Below are 16356 nucleotides of genomic sequence, written 5' to 3'. Positions count from 1 at the left end.
CTTATCACTGCCTTTTAAAAGGTTATAGGCCTATGTTTAACTGTGCTTTTCCGTAACGACACTTTCCAGACTCTAACAAGGAGACGCTCAGACGTTCCGATCACCGAAAGTTTTGAAAATTCATGTATCAGCAGAAGTCTCCATGTATAGTCGCTCAAAAAAATGTGAATCCCTGGTACTGTATACATTCTTCGCAAACAATACTTTTTCTCAGAAACAATTAAACCTATAGGCCCTAGATATAATGTTTGCTGTGGGTACCTGCAAGAATTGTACAATATCTACATGGGGGGTAAATTATATTTTGATAATGATAAAATCTGATAAAAATCACTTAGTGCGAAGAACATACAATATCATGCGTTCATTCTTAATAATGTTATTTATTTTACGTCCCACTAACTACTTTTACGGTTTTCGGAGACTCCAAGGTGCCATTATTTTGTACCACACGAGTTCTTTAACGTACTGCTAAATCCACAGACACGAGACTGGTCACCTTCAAATACCATCGGACAGAGCCGGGATCGAACCCGCCAACTTGATCTCAGAAGGCCAACGCTCTACCATGTGAGTTACTCAGCTCGTTGCCCTCAATCTTTTTTTTTTAGCAACTGTACATCATCGTTTTAAATAATAAAGTGTATCTCTCAACCAATCATGAGAAAATAGTGATTCACATTCAAATAATACATTATAGGCCTATTAGCTTAGTCTAGTGGGTTCGAACTCCACTGTTGACGGCTCTGTAGATGGTTTTCCGTGGTTTCCCATTTTAACACCAGGCAAATGCCGAGGCTGTACCTAATTACGGTCGCGGTCACTTCTTTCCCATTCCTAGCCGTTTCCTGTCCCGTCTTCGCCTTAAGATCTATCTGTGTAAAGCCAATTATATAAGAAAAGTTTAGTATAGTAGGGTAGGAACTAGGTTTAGATTTCATGTTCCTTGCGTATTTACAGTAGTGATTAAGAGTAAGACAGGAACAAGCATCCCTAACTTCGCCAGCTAAAATAAACTATTTATTTATTTATTTATTTATTTATTTATTTATTTATTTATTTATTTATTTATTTATTTATTTATTCATAGTGCTCACGGCAAGTGCACGTTTGCGTATGATAAGCATTTTTGCCTGTGCATCTTGCGGTAGCTGGTTCGAATCGCGGTCTCAAATGTTTTATTTTAAATGTCCACTTGATTACAGCTTTGGTTCTATAAATGAATATGTACACACGAGTACAAAGAAATGAAATGTAAGAAAAAATCTTCCGCGACCGTGATGCGATCCCGTTGCAGCAAAATTCCAAGTTCATAGTCACGTCCCTGTGGTTGGATTTCCACAAAAAACTGAAGGTCCTGTGGATATGAACACGATATTATTAGTCTCGTAAAAATACAATCAGCGAGCTCGATAGCTGCAGTCGCTTAAGTGCGGCCAGTGTCCGTATTCGGGAGATAGTGGGTTCGAATCCCACTGTCGGCAGCCCTGAAGATGGTTTTCCATTTTCGCACCAGGAAAATGCTGGGGCTGTACTTTAAATAAGGCCACGGCTGATTCTTTTCCACTCCTACGCCTCTCCTGTCCCATCGTCACCATAAGAACTATCTGCGTCGGTGCGACGTAAGGCAGATTGTCTTTAGCAAGACATTCGCCTTTCCATGGATGCGACAATGGACCCTCTTCATGTTGCTCAGGATCTTCCTTTCTATATAAATTTTGTAACAAATCTTGTAATTTCGTCAATCGATCACATCGCATCGCATTTTTTTTGCTTCTACTAAGAAGCGCGCTGGCACAGTGGTCTAGTAATTCGTCTCCCGTACTAAGTATGTCGAACTTGAATACCGGTGACTTCTGGAGGGATTCTCGATAGAATAAATGCGTGGTGATAGGAAGGGCGTCCGACTTAAAAACACAGCCAAGTTCTAATGTAAGCCCAGGCGCTCCACTGATCCCACGAAAGCGTGGGAAGTTGACGTTCTGAGAAAATATAAAAACCCTACCACCATCCTAATATTGCTAGGCAAATTTCTCCCGAACGGCATGGTTTATGATTATCAGCCGCAGAGGGACGGATGTTATTTTAGCAGGCCTTTCTTATCCATCTTCTTCGTACCTTTATCACAAGTTATTGGTGTTGGCTTTCTGATGTGGATTTGGTCCTGTTTTACGGTGGAACACCCTTCCTGAAACCAACCGTGTATGGAGGAATGTATTTACTATTACGTGTTTCTGTGGTGGCTGGCAGTGTGATGTGTTTAATGTAAATGAAGAGAGAAGCTAGACAAGCTTGGTGCTATACTCGGGAATTAAATACGGCAATGGTCGGGGTAATTGTGCTTGAAGTGCTCATTTCTTAAATTTAGAGCTCTATAACAGATCTTGAAGGCCCCTTAAAGAAGACTACTCAAAGACTTAAGGAATGGTTCTATCGTTGTAAGGAACACGTCATCCAGGATAGCTGCCGAATTTCATCATAGCGGCCGGCTAAGGACTATATTTTTTATAACTTTCTGTATGACGCACCGACACAGACAGGTCTTATGGCGACGATGAGGTAGGAAAGGGCTAGGAGTGGGAAGGAAGCGACTGTGGCCTTAAGTAAAGTCTGGTGTGAAAATGGGAAACCACCGAAAACCATCTTAAGGGCTGCCGACAGTAGGGTTCGAACCCACTATCTCCCGAATTGCAAGCTGATAGCTACGTTACACAAACCACGCGGCTACCTGCTCGGTGCTACAGTTGGTAAGGCGTTTGCCGACTGTACTGAATGGCAGCGCACCTTGGCATCATAGATTGACATTTATGGGTCCTTAAATGCAAGTGAACTGTACGATTTCGAACGACAGCGATTGTTGTTTTAAGAAATGAAATAACAGACTTCTTAAAGAATCCATTTTCAAGGTGACTTAAAATCGACATTAGTTGAAGAAACTAGGAACTTTTAGCTTGATTGTAGAATTATGTCGCCATGTATTTGGTTCTAACTACTGTCGTACCACTAACTAGGTCTTCCTTAAACAACCATGGCTGCACTAGTGTTTGTATGCGTAAGTTTTGAATAAATATTTAACTAACACAGTCATACGACGTTGAGGGCATATGGGTCGTGTACTACATTCTCATACTGATTTTCAGATGGAAGCAATTAGATGACTGTTAAGATGAGCTAAACGTGGGGACAGCATGTCCTTATGAGCGAACACAGCCTCGCCATGGCAGCTTCCTGCTATCACAGTTATTATCCTGGTTACTTAACCCACTAGTAACCAGTAATTTAAATTTAATTAAGATTCTTTCAATACTTGTTTATTTAAAATATTTTCTTTAGCATTTTGATCAGCTATTCATTGATATGAAGTCACTTAAGCATTAGCCCGTAAAAATGAAAGGCCGAGCAAGTTGGCCGTGCCGTTAGGGGCGCGCAACTGTGAACTTGCATTTGGGCGATAGTGGGTTCGAACCCTACTGTTGGCAGTCCTGAAGATGATTACCGTGCTTTCCCATTTTCACACTAGGCGTATGCTGGGACTGTACCTTAAGGCCACGGTCGCTTCCTTCCCACTCCTAGGCCTTTCCTATCCTATCGTCGCCATAAGACCTATTTGTGTCGGTGCGACGTAAAGTAACTTGCAAAAAATAAAAACGCCATATAATTTGGAAAGGTTTGATTCCTGTACTAATATGAAAGCCTGTCTTCGACAGTCGAAATTTCTCCTTGAAGAGTAATTGAAAATTTGTATACGACCATGCTAATTTATTGTATCTTATAAATAAATCTTGCAATTTTCATGTTACATACACATCAATTGTATAGAATCAGAACAGGTAATATAACATATCCTTAAAAACATTTAGAGTAAAATTGTAGGTGGATTTAGCTATGCCGAGAGTACGCAGATGGACAAGAACAATGCTTATGTCTAGCTTCAGTACAGCCAATCTCGTTCCACAACCAGCTTTGGTATTTAAATAAGAAGAAAAATTACGACGCATCCAACCACTATGAGGTTTGTCTGAAGGATGAAGAGAGTGTGACAAATTCAACAGGATAATGTACTACCATTAACATCATCGCATTCTGCGGAATCAAAATGTTCAGATCTCTTGTTATTTGTTGGCATTAATGTAAAACTGCTGTTTTAGAAAAATTTAATTCTTGATTGGATCCAAAGAGGAACCTGATAAATCTTGTACAACATGAAATCTGATTTTGTGGAATTTTGATAATATATTTTTACCCTTATTCTCTCTGTTGTCGAGTTTCTATGTACTTCATTCTTCTTTAGTTTAAAAATAATTACGGCCGAAAAGTAGAATATTTGAAACTTGACTGAACAGAGTTCGAAAACAGCCTAGATCTAAAATTCTTCTGGCTCTGAAGTTTGAATTCCTTTGAAGTGGTTCAAAACTCGTGTAATTAATTTGATTTTCAGTGTCATTTTCCTCATTTATACATACATTTCTGATTTCGTTTCCTGAGTGCATCCCTTCACTTCTGTTCAAACTGATTTTAACATTTAAATAAACTCACATCACAACGTAGAATTCTCGTGTTAACTTAACACAATTATATAGATAGCAACCGGTCTCTAATGTTCTAGTCCAAGCAATATGGCGGCCACGAGTTGGCGGGTGTGCAAAGGACCGATGGCCACGGATCTACCGTGGTTCTACACCTCTGTATTCGGGAGACGAAAAGGGGTTAGTTCCCACCGTCCGCCATACTGAAAATGGTTTTCCATTCTCCTCCACCAAGGTAATTCCTAGCACAAGCCACGGCCACACCCACCTCACGCTTTTCCAAATCACAAATCACCGTACCACATCTCCTGGCCAGAGAGAGGACGGCACCCTCTAAGATGCTCGACGACATCCTCGAGTAGTAGTAGCAGCCACGCGTGTCCGTGGGCTTAGATTCTGGCAGCACAATGGAAACTCTTTAATTTCAAAGGTCGGGTTGAGGGACGGCTGAGTAGCTCGAACGGTAGTGTGGTGACCTTCTGACTCCAACTTGGCAATTTCGATTCTGGCTCAGTCCGGTGGTATTTGAAGGTGCTCAAATACGTCAGCCTCCTGTCGGTAGATTTCGGCACGTTAAAGAACTGCTGCGGGACAACATTCCGGCACATCGGCGTCTGTGAAAACCGTAAAAGTAGTTTGTGGGACGTAAAAAGAATAGCACTATTATTATTATTATTATTATTATTATTATGATTATTATTATTATTATTATTATTATATTCTAACTTCAAAGCAACCGACAGCATGGAGTTCACTCATATGCCAGTAGATGATGTTACTTTTGCCACCACGTGCAACAAAAAATTATACTGTAGTTTGACCTTGCTGAATGAGAGGTATTTTATCCAAAAACAACGAAATATGAGAAACTTCTACCTCACCCACATAATATATCTGAAATGGAAATATGCTACCTACAACGAATCATATACCATCAAAACTTGCTAGATGTCATTCCCCAATATCAACGGTAAGAACTCGATCTCTTGCTTATAGGCGGAAGTACTAGCAGTATCACTGTATACGTCAACACGACGAAGATTATTCATTCTCACTGATCAAGTGGCTGCGCGGTTTGGGTCACGTAGCTATCAGCTTGCATTCGGGAGATTGTGGGTTCGAACCCACTATCTTCCGGATTCAAGCTCACAGCTGCGTGCCCTTAACCGCACAGCCAACTCGCCCGGTCTCACAAGTTTCAAGACATACCATCAGTCACCTCTAAAGTTCCTGGATTTGACCTATCTTGCTGTTTCTACTATAGCACTGTAGGTCACTCATTCTTCTTATATATCCCGAAACCTGCCGACTTCTATTCTTCGGAACTTTTTACTAATCATTAGGGTCCGAATACTTATGTAATTACGTATTCCATTCCTTTACTTGTAGACAACTAAAAATAAAATATGTCAGCGAATTGTGGTTTTGATATGCTTATATCTCTGTTTCATTTTCATATTCTTTTACATATTTTGTGAGGAATGCAAAAGTTTTGTACATATTTACGTACCAGTAATTACTAAAAGACTTCAAAAATTATGCCAGATCGTTTAATTTTTAGACTAATAGCAAAATAATTGGCGAAATTAATTTCATATAGAATATATTTTGGTTGCTAAAATTGGCTTTGAAATTCCTTTTGAAGTTGGGGTTTATAACCCTTTGTGCGTGAAATGCAGTAGGTCCGAGTGTCTCAGCTGCATTCAACAACACTAACCCTTTATCAGAATCTGGGATAGCTAGGTGCCTTTCAATTGGTCAGAGTTTCTAACAAACTCTATGCACACACACACACACACACACACACACACACAACTGATCTGCATTTAGGGCAGTCGCCCAGGTGGCGGATTCCCTATCTGTTCTTTTCCTAGCCTTTTCTTAAATTATTGGAAAGAAATTGGAAAATGTATTGAACATCTCCCTTGGTAAGTTATTCCAATCCCTAACTCCCTTTCCTTTAAACGAATATTTGCCCCAATTTGTCCTCTTGAATTCCAACTTTATACTACTTTTTCCTACTTTTAAAGACACCACTCAAACTTATTCGTCTACTGATGTCCTACCACGCCATTTCTCCACTGACAGCTTGGAATATACCACCTAGTCGAGCAGCTCGTCTCCTTTCTACCAGGTCTTCCCAGCCCAAACTTTGCAACGTTTTTATAACGCTACTCTTTTGTCGGAAATCGCCCAGAACAAATCGAGCTGCTCTTCTTTGGATATTTTCCAGTTCTTGAATCAAGTAATCCTGGTGAGGGTCCCATACAGTACGTTGGAACCATACTCTCTATCTGCTTGCAAAATCATTAGTGTCGAACAAGAAGAGCCCTCAGAAGATATCTCACCCTGCTAGTTTTATTTTTTAAAATATACACCGGTGAGCTCCTGCAATGCTGAATGGTCCTTCTCAGCCTAAAATATTTTTTTTTATCGGATCAGCGTGAAACATCACAATGAAAATCATGGAAAAGTACTTGGTAACACACTGCGCATAGCGATATAAATGTTAGCGTACTATTTGTGTTACTTAATAGGGGTTTCAAGACAGATTCTAAATTAACTTTTTGTGTGTAATTTTCAGGGCATGAGGACAACAGGAAAATAGTTACAACAAATTGTGTAATATACTCCGCGATTTTGCATAGCACTATTTTTAAATACTGTATTTGAAGTATTTTGAATGTGCCTTTAATTTGATTATTTAATGCTGTCAAAATTAGAAAGCAGTAGATTATACACATTTTCTAAAGCGACAGCCGTAACTGGCATAAAATATGGAGATATTTAAAATTACTTGTATTGTATCATATCATAAGTCGTGGTCCGGCTCCATGGCTAAATGGTCAGCGTGCTGGCCTTTGGCCACAGGGGTCCCAGGTTCGATTCCTGGTAGGGTCGGGAATTGTAACCATCATTGGTTAATTTAGCTGGTACGAGGGCTGGGTGTATGTGCCGTCTTCATCATCATTTCACCTTCAACACGACGCGCAGGTTACCTACGGAGCTCAAATCAAAAGACCTACACCTGGCAAGCCGAACATGTCCTCGGACACTCCCGGCACTAAAAGCCATACGCCATTTCATTTCATTTCATTTCATATGTCATAATAAAAAGTATACGAACATTTTTGTAAATTTAATGCATTATTAATATTACATATTTTCTGAATTTCACATATTTCACTGATATTTACTACAGTTTTATGTAAATATTTCGTACTTTGGTATTACATAAAAATCCGGGCTCTCCTAATCATATATCCATCGTGGTGTGGGTTACTATAGTCGCATCCTAATACGTGAGCCATAGGAAATGGCTGAGTTGCTTGATTAAAAGGTCCTGAGAGGCGAGGTATCAGCAACTATTTTAATCATCATGAAGGCCCTGGGAGGGATGGAAAGTAAAGGCTTCCACTATCCGTAACCTCGGCATTCGGAGGAGTAGAATAGTTAGCTCTGCGCCCGGCCAACTTTGTCCCTAGGAATTATACTCATTTTCCACTTCCGGAAGTGGAAATCTCGTTTCTTAATTTTTTTAATTCCTGATGGGGAATCGAACCCACGTGCATTTTGTTGAGTCGAGCACGCATTAGTGCTTCAGCCAGTCAGCCCGTTTCATCACGTATAACACACAACACTTCATGACACGCCAACAAATTTCGAATAGGAAGTTACGTTTGCATGATTTCCTTTCAGAAACACACTTCTTGGAATAATTATTCTGATTTTTGCATGATTTCCTTTCAGAAACACACTTCTTGGAATAATTATTCTGATTTTTGCATGATTTCCTTTCAGAAACACACTTCTTGGAATAATTATTCTAATTTTTGCATGATTTCCTTTCAGAAACACACTTCTTGGAATAATTATTCTGATTTTTGCATGATTTCTTTCAGAAACACACCTCTTGGAATAATTATTCTGATTTTTGCATTATTTCCTTTCAGAAACACACTTCTTGGAATAACTATTCTGATTTTTGCATGATTTCCTTTCAGAAACACACTTCTTGGAATAATTATTCTGATTTTTGCATGATTTCCTTTCAGAAACACACTTCTTGTAATAATTATTCTGATTTTTATTTTATCGTAAAAGATGGAAACTACAAAACAGTGTGGGTGGGGTGGGGGATATTTTATCAGTGACCTATAAAGGGTTAAAGCAATACTCTCTACTACAGGCTCCGAAATAACTCATGTTATCCGCTTTAACTCTCTCGAGTACACAGGGCAGATGAAACACAATAAGCTATCGACACTAACTATAGAGTCTCTTTGCTCTGCATTGCGGCAAAATTCAAGTCGTATACAATTTCCTCTTCCTTTTTTCAATATTAGAGGAAAAGCAAAAGTCATTGATGACTGGCAGTTCTCTTTGGAGCAGACTGATGTCTCACAAATAGACTGTGTGACTCTGGACTGGAGCAAAGCTTTTGACCAGGTGTCACATCAAAGACTTCTGTTAAAACTTAGCAACTACGGCATTCAGGGTAAACTGCTGTCATGGTTGAGGTCATTTTTGGTGGGTCGAACGCAATGTGTTGTGTACGGAGGAGCCAAATCAGACCAAACCACAATTACTTCTGGAGTAATTCAGGGCAGTGTGATAGGGCCCCTCCTGTACACGATTTATGCTCTCGACTTACCGGATTGTGTAAATTCAACCATGGCGCAGTATGCCGATGACACAGTCATTTACAGAGCCATGAAAAACAGTGGTGATATTGTACAATTCCAATCGGATCTGGATAGTATAGCTCTGTGGTGTGAGGTAAATAGATTGTATATAAATATTAAGAAGTGTAAATATATAAGACTAAGCAGAGCTAAACAACCACTCCAGAACCAACCTACTCTATGTGGAATCCAACTGCCGACTTCTAACTCCATCAGACTGCTCGGTATTCACATTACGGACAATCTGAAATGGAATAAACACGTGGAGGAAGTGAGGTGTAAGGCATACCGGGCGCTAGGTTTCGTCCGTAGATGTCTCTCGGGAGGAAGAAGTAAAGCCCTACGAACGGCTTATATTTCCCTTGTGCGGCCCATACTATTATATGGCCTTCCTTCCTGGCATCCAACTACAACGGAAAATATGAGGAAACTAGAAGGTATCCAGCGACGAGCAGAACGTTTAATTAACAAACACATCCCCTTAAACACAGCCAGGTCATTGCCACCAGTGAACTCGTTATGTACACAAATAGATGTAGCCTTCCTTAGGAAATCCCTGACAGATAACACACACCTCTTCCCTTTCCACCGCCTGCAGCTCAATTACCGCTCTGTTAAAAGAGGCCAAGGAGTTACTCTTGTCCCTCCCTTCGCTAGAACAACCTCATATTTAAATGGGTTTTACTCAAGGGCTGCTCGTACGTGGAACCTTATACCATCTGAGGTAAAGCTACTTCCTCTTCCTCACTTCCTCCGCGAAGTAAAGAAAATGTATATGTAAATATAAACCTATATGTGATGTATATAACTTGTATAAATTAGAATTGCAAGAAGGATGGGTGCAAGTACAGGTGTATGTGGGCGAATGTGTATGCGTGCGCGTGTGTGAGTGGTTGTGAATGAGTGTGTACACAGGGGTCTGAGTGAGAGTAAAAATGGCTGGGTGTTCTTACTCTAATATTTTCAGGATAAATCAAGATAATTATTATTCTAAGGGTACAGTGTTTGTAGTGTAAATATGTAAATTTAAAATTGTCTACATAAGTTTGTATGTAAATATTCAGTAGAGTTTATGTACACATGTGGAGATGGAGGCACTTCCGTGTATGTGGGGCTTGCCCTTTCTCCATCTACCACCCCTAAATTGTACATGTACAATTTAAGGAAAATAAATAATAATAATAATAATAATAATAAAGTTTAGCAATTGCAACCAAGATAAACCAAGAGAAAATTTCTTGAAGGGCTGGCTACAAAGCGGTGGGGTTAGTAATCACTAGGGGGGGGGGGGGGAGCGCAGCTGCGCAATTGGTTTATCTTCGGCGCTATCGCTGGTTGGGACCAAATTACGCGCTCCACCCCGCAAAAGGGATTTCTCTCTTCGTTAAATTCAATTCTGGTAGTGCCTTGCTCCTCGAGTCAAATCACAGCTCTCTCTCGATACTGTCCCCACAACGGGACAAGTCAAATACTCAGCAGAGCAGTGATGCTAAAGGCCAACTAATTTTGATTCAGTTAAATAAAATGAACCTCTACACAAACTAAATTAGAACACCCATCCATCGCGTTGATGGAGGATAATTAATACCGAATAATGAGGGAATTAGTTTCTGAATTATGGCTGCTAATTAAAACAAAAGATATATTCAGATTAACTGTAAAAGCGTTCAGACATATAAAATAAATGTACGGCGCCAGGAATATAAATTTCCCAATAAACATGAATTCAAATATAAAATACAATTTGTCACAATTTAAAGTTAATATCTTAGACCTCAGGTCATGTCCATGATTCGGGAATCCATTTCTCATGCTGGACCTTACCTCACCCACACCTCAAACCGTGAGGGTCTCAGCGGGTGGGTCAGCTAGGTCCGAGTCTACCAAGAAATATGAGATTTTTAAGTATCGAAAGAAATGTAATACTAGAAAAGTTTAAGGACAATAGAAATCAGACAAAAGGACACTAGTACGATGATAATGTAACAATGTAATTTCACATTTTGGGGGTATATTCTGCAGAAAGGCTAAGCGCTTTTCCCAGAATACAGGTATACACTCTTGAACAATTGAATTAGAGATAACTGGCTAGTGGCGTGTAGCATCCCCTTTTGCCCTGATGACGGCGGTGATACAGCGTGGCATGGACTCAAGACATGGAAAGAGTTGTGAAAACATAATGATCCATGATCGGGTGCACAGCCTCCCATAATCCACGAAGATGGTTGGCGTAAAGTGCAGGGCACGCACGTTCCTCTCGACAGCATTCCAAATGTGCTCAATGGTATTGAGATCGCAGCTCGTCGGGGGCCAGGCAAGCATCTTCACATCCATGGTGCTCATCGAACAAGTCAACTACAATTGGGGAACGATGGGCTGGAGCATTGTCTTGTTGTAGGTACAGGTCACCTGCAGGGGGCTGGAGGCGAAAGAAGAGGTGAGCATGATCTGCCGACAGATTTCTGCAACGTTCTCCGGTGAGGGATGTTAACAGATATACCAGGGTTCCCATTTTATTCCACGTGGACAGTCTCCATACGAGGATTCCACCACCACTACAGTGACTAGAGTCACTGTAACCACCACCAGCCTGAACTGCACCCTGCTGGCAAGAGGGATCCGTTGTGTCAAGTGGTTGTCGATACACTCGTACCCAGCCATCGGCGTGCACCAACTGGTACCTCGACTCAACTCTCCAGGCGACCTGGTGTACCTTTGCCCATCTCAGTCGTTGTGCCTTGTGACAGGTACTGAGCAAAGGTACCCTCGTGGGACGCTTGAATTTGGACCGCATGGTGAGGAGATGATCCTGGATGGTATAGTTTGCTCACATGTCGTTGTCCAGCATTGAATTGACGACTGATCTGTTATGCTATGGCCTGTCTATCCGCTCTTGCGATCCGAGCTAGCCGACGGCGACCTCTGTCCTCAACGCGTCGTACACCACTGCAGTCGACCCTGGCGGTCATAGTTTTTCAAGCATCCACGTATTCACGGTACCCCCTTCACGACTTCTGAGATGGAGTAGACCATACGTCTGGCACCGACAATCAGGCCGCAATCAAATGCACTGAGGTCTCGTGTTTGACCCATCCTGTAATCAACTGTTACTCGTATAGCTCATACGAGATCTAACATCCTCGCCATACATGCCACGCCCACCATTACTTTTGCTGGGCCGAGCACAGCGACATTTCAATGCTACGAGTACATCCTGAAACAACTCCGCATCAAAACAAGGTTGTCGACATTTATCAGCCAGCTTGAGTGGAGCTTTTAAAAACTAGTAAAGATCGTTATACGAAGATCGAGTTAAATTCAGCAGGACAAACTGGGACAAGTATTCATTCATAGGAAGAGGAATTAGGGATCAAGTGAGATGTTTTAGAAATTTCCACCTTCTTTGAAAGTTTTTAAGAAAAGTCTAGATAAATAATTGAGAAAGAACCTGCCACCTGACATAAATGCTGATCGGTGGTAAATGTACATACTATACTTCATACTGAACCAAATGCCATTATTGACGCGTTCGCCTCATATAAAGCATCCCGATTTCACTGCACCATATCGCATGAACATATGAATAACAAATGTATTTCATAATTAATTTACATTTTTATAATACACCATAATCATATTATTTGTTATATTTTCAAAATTAAGCAATGTGTTATTTATAAATAATCTGAATCATTGTGTTGAATATTCGAACAACGTGAACACATTCATGCCATTTGGAATATTACAAATATTTTGAATATACACGTAACCTTAAGTATGCCCCACCCTCCCAAATATTTATCATCGACCGCCACTCGTCAGAATGTGCTTCTGAGGATAGGTAAACTGGTTTCTAAGCAAGTAAAAGCAACAGAATATCCACTCTACAGTTTATACAACAAAATAACATTGACTCGATTAAAGTGACTAATATGCTACTAGGTACTTGTGACTTGGTATGAAGATTTACAATACATAGACGGTAAATTAATTGTTCAGCTCCTTGGCCGAATATTCAGCGTTATGGCCTTCGGTTCAAAGGATCGCAGATTCGCTACTTGGTCGGGCCGAGAATTTTGACTGCGTGTGGTGAATTCCTCTGGCTCGGAAACTGGGGGTTTATGTTGGTCCTAATACCATATTATTTTACTTACAACACAGAACACTACCAACCACCACAGAAAAACGCAATAGTGAAGGCATACCTCTACATAAGGTTGGTGCCTAGAAGGGCATCTGGCCTAAAAATTGGGCCAAATCCATACGAAGGGCCGAGTCCAGTAAAACTGGGGGAAAAATTCCGAAAAGAAGAAGAGGTAACTGACTTCAGTTTCAGCGAAAATAACACTGGTAGTATTGCACGAATAGGAAACACATTTTTTCAATTTGTTTTACGTCGTACCGACACAGATAGGTCTTATGACAACGACGGGATTGAAAAGGGTTGGGAGTGGGAAGGAAGCGACCGTGGCCTTCATTAAAGTACATCCCCAGCACGTGCCTGACGTAAAATGGGAAACCACGGAAGACCATTTTCAGGGCTGCCGACCGTGGGGTTCAAACCCACTATCTCTCAGATGCAAGCTCACAGCTGTATGTCCCTAACCGCACGGCCAACTCGCTTGGTGAAATACTCTTTTGCATTTTTAAATATTATATTTAAAGTTCCAGTAGAATTGTAGCTTGACTTACAAATTGATTGTCATTTCACCACTTGATAATCTCGTTGTCTAGTAGCCAATCAATGATATGTTAAAGACATGTAATTATTGAACATTCACAGGCTGTAAGTGCTTGAATTTTTGCCCTTTAACACAGCATACGAGAAGTTTTCTTAATCTAGAACCTTAATAGAAATATTTCCGCGTACTTCAAGCAAGCACTAAGTGGTCATTCTCTCTACAGCAAGTGTGAGTGACCCAGATAAGATAAAGACTGTATTTCAGTCGAGTAAAAGTAACTATGATGAAGTTCTTAAAGTATGGCTTTTCACGTGAGCAGCATACCATAGTGATATTTGGGACGTGCGTACTCATGATGGAGTGCAAGGACCTGACCGATCTCCACCGTAGTTTCACATTTCGTGGCACCATGTCCCTCAAACTACGAGATAACGACCAGTCACTCGACCTCGTTTTCCGTTTCAGGAAATAATTTGGTCCCTTTTATTGTTTTTAACAGTAAAACTTTGTTCTAGTTATTTATTAACTTTTCATTTACTGAAAATGAATTAATTTTTTAAAAAGCTCTTTTAATCTAAATTACGCGTTAAGTCTTTAAATCCTTTAACTACGCTGCTGAAATAAAACGTGCAATATCCTCAAGGACAGTGTTCAGTGGCACCAGGGTATAATATGTGCATACTGAGGGGTTGTTGTAGTAGTGATTCATTTGTCACGGACATCGGCCTGTCTGTGCGCATTCCGTTTTGACTCTGCAGGCAGTAACTGTGCTGAGGTTAGAGGTGACCAATATCTGCAACATTCATTCTAGGGTACAGCCATGCCCCGCAGACGAGTATGTGCTCCTGTTGAACAACTGAAGCCATTTGAAATGGATCGCATTGTGGGCCTGCGGGAAGCTGGGTGGGCGTATCGATGGATTGCTGCACATGTTGGGCACAATGTATCGGGGGTGTGTCGCTGCTTTCAGCAGTGATCTGTGGAATATTCCCACACCCGTAGACCAGGCTCCGGATTGGTGGAGTACAGACGTACGTCAAGATCGACGCATTGTGCGAGCAGTGGTGGCCGACCGAACATCATCCAGGAACTAAATCCGGTCACGTAATTATTGCACCTGCTGTGTCACCAAGGACCATTGAGAACCGTCTGCTTGCAGTAGGATTACGATCACGTGTGCCTCTGGCCAGACTGCCACTGACACCACGACACCGTCAAGCACGGCTGCTCTGCTGTCGTGAAAGAGTCGACTGGAGTGGGGAATGGCGCTCTGTTGTCTTCAGTGACGAAAGTAGGTTCTGTCTGTATGCAAGTGATGGACGTACACATGTACTGTGTAGACCTGGTAAGGGACCTTTTCCAGAATGCGTTCGCCCACGACACCAAGGTCCCACCCCAGGCTTTATGGTGTGGGGGACCATCAGCTACAATTTGCGGTCACAGTTCGTGTTTCTACAGGGTAAAGTAACCAGTGCCCGCTACCTTGCACAGGTTGTTGTCCCCGTGCTACTGCCATTTATTCGAAAGAAAGGTGGTGTGCTTTTACAACATGACATATACAGCTGCTGCGACGCAACGTGCCCTACTTAGTGTACAACAACTGCCCTGGCCAGCAAGATCGCCGGATTTCTCACCAATTGAATACGTATGGAACATGATGAAGCGGAAATGTACGCGTTTTTCATAGCCTGAAAGAACTATTGCCGAATTGTATCAAAAGATGCAAGATGCTTGGGACAATCTATCGCAGGATGCCATTCGGCACCTTTATGATCGTTTGCATGCGCGAATACACGCCTACGTTGCCGCCAGAGGTATGTACGCTAAGTTTTTCAGGCAGTGTATTTTTATATGGACAAGTTCAAACCAAACCCCATGGTACTAAAGCCCTTCAAGGGCCTTGGCCTACCAAGCGACCGCTGCCCAGCCCGAAGGCCTGCAGATTACGAGGTGTCGTGTGGTCAGCACGAAGAATCCTCTCGGCCGTTATTCTTGGCTTTCTAGACCGGAGCCGCTATCTCACCGTCAGATAGCTCCTCAGTTCTAATCACGTAAGCTGAGTGGACCACGAACCAGCCCTCAGGTCCAGGTAAAAGTCCCTGACCTGGCCGGGAATCGAATCCGAGGCCTCCGGGTAAGAGGCAGGCACGCTACCCCTACACCACGGGGCTGGCGGAAAGTTCAAGTTTTACATTTTATTTTATCTTTTAACATTTTATAGTCTACTATATACGAGTTTTCTTTTACATCAATGTCTTACTGAACTGAACTTTTATTTTATTTTAATGAAAATAAGGCATTGGGAGTCTGATCCACTGATTATTTTAAATTCATATACATATGCATTATAGTCAGTCGTAGGCTATCAAGGAGAGCAAAAATGTGAAAGCAGATGGTTTAGACGACATCCGAATGGAACAAATTTTGCCCCATCAACAAGAGCTTTCCAATGTCTGCATGAGC

Source organism: Anabrus simplex, chromosome 6 (assembly GCF_040414725.1).
Source record: "Anabrus simplex isolate iqAnaSimp1 chromosome 6, ASM4041472v1, whole genome shotgun sequence".
Taxonomy (NCBI): domain Eukaryota; kingdom Metazoa; phylum Arthropoda; class Insecta; order Orthoptera; family Tettigoniidae; genus Anabrus; species Anabrus simplex.
This window is presented reverse-complemented; position numbering follows the sequence as displayed.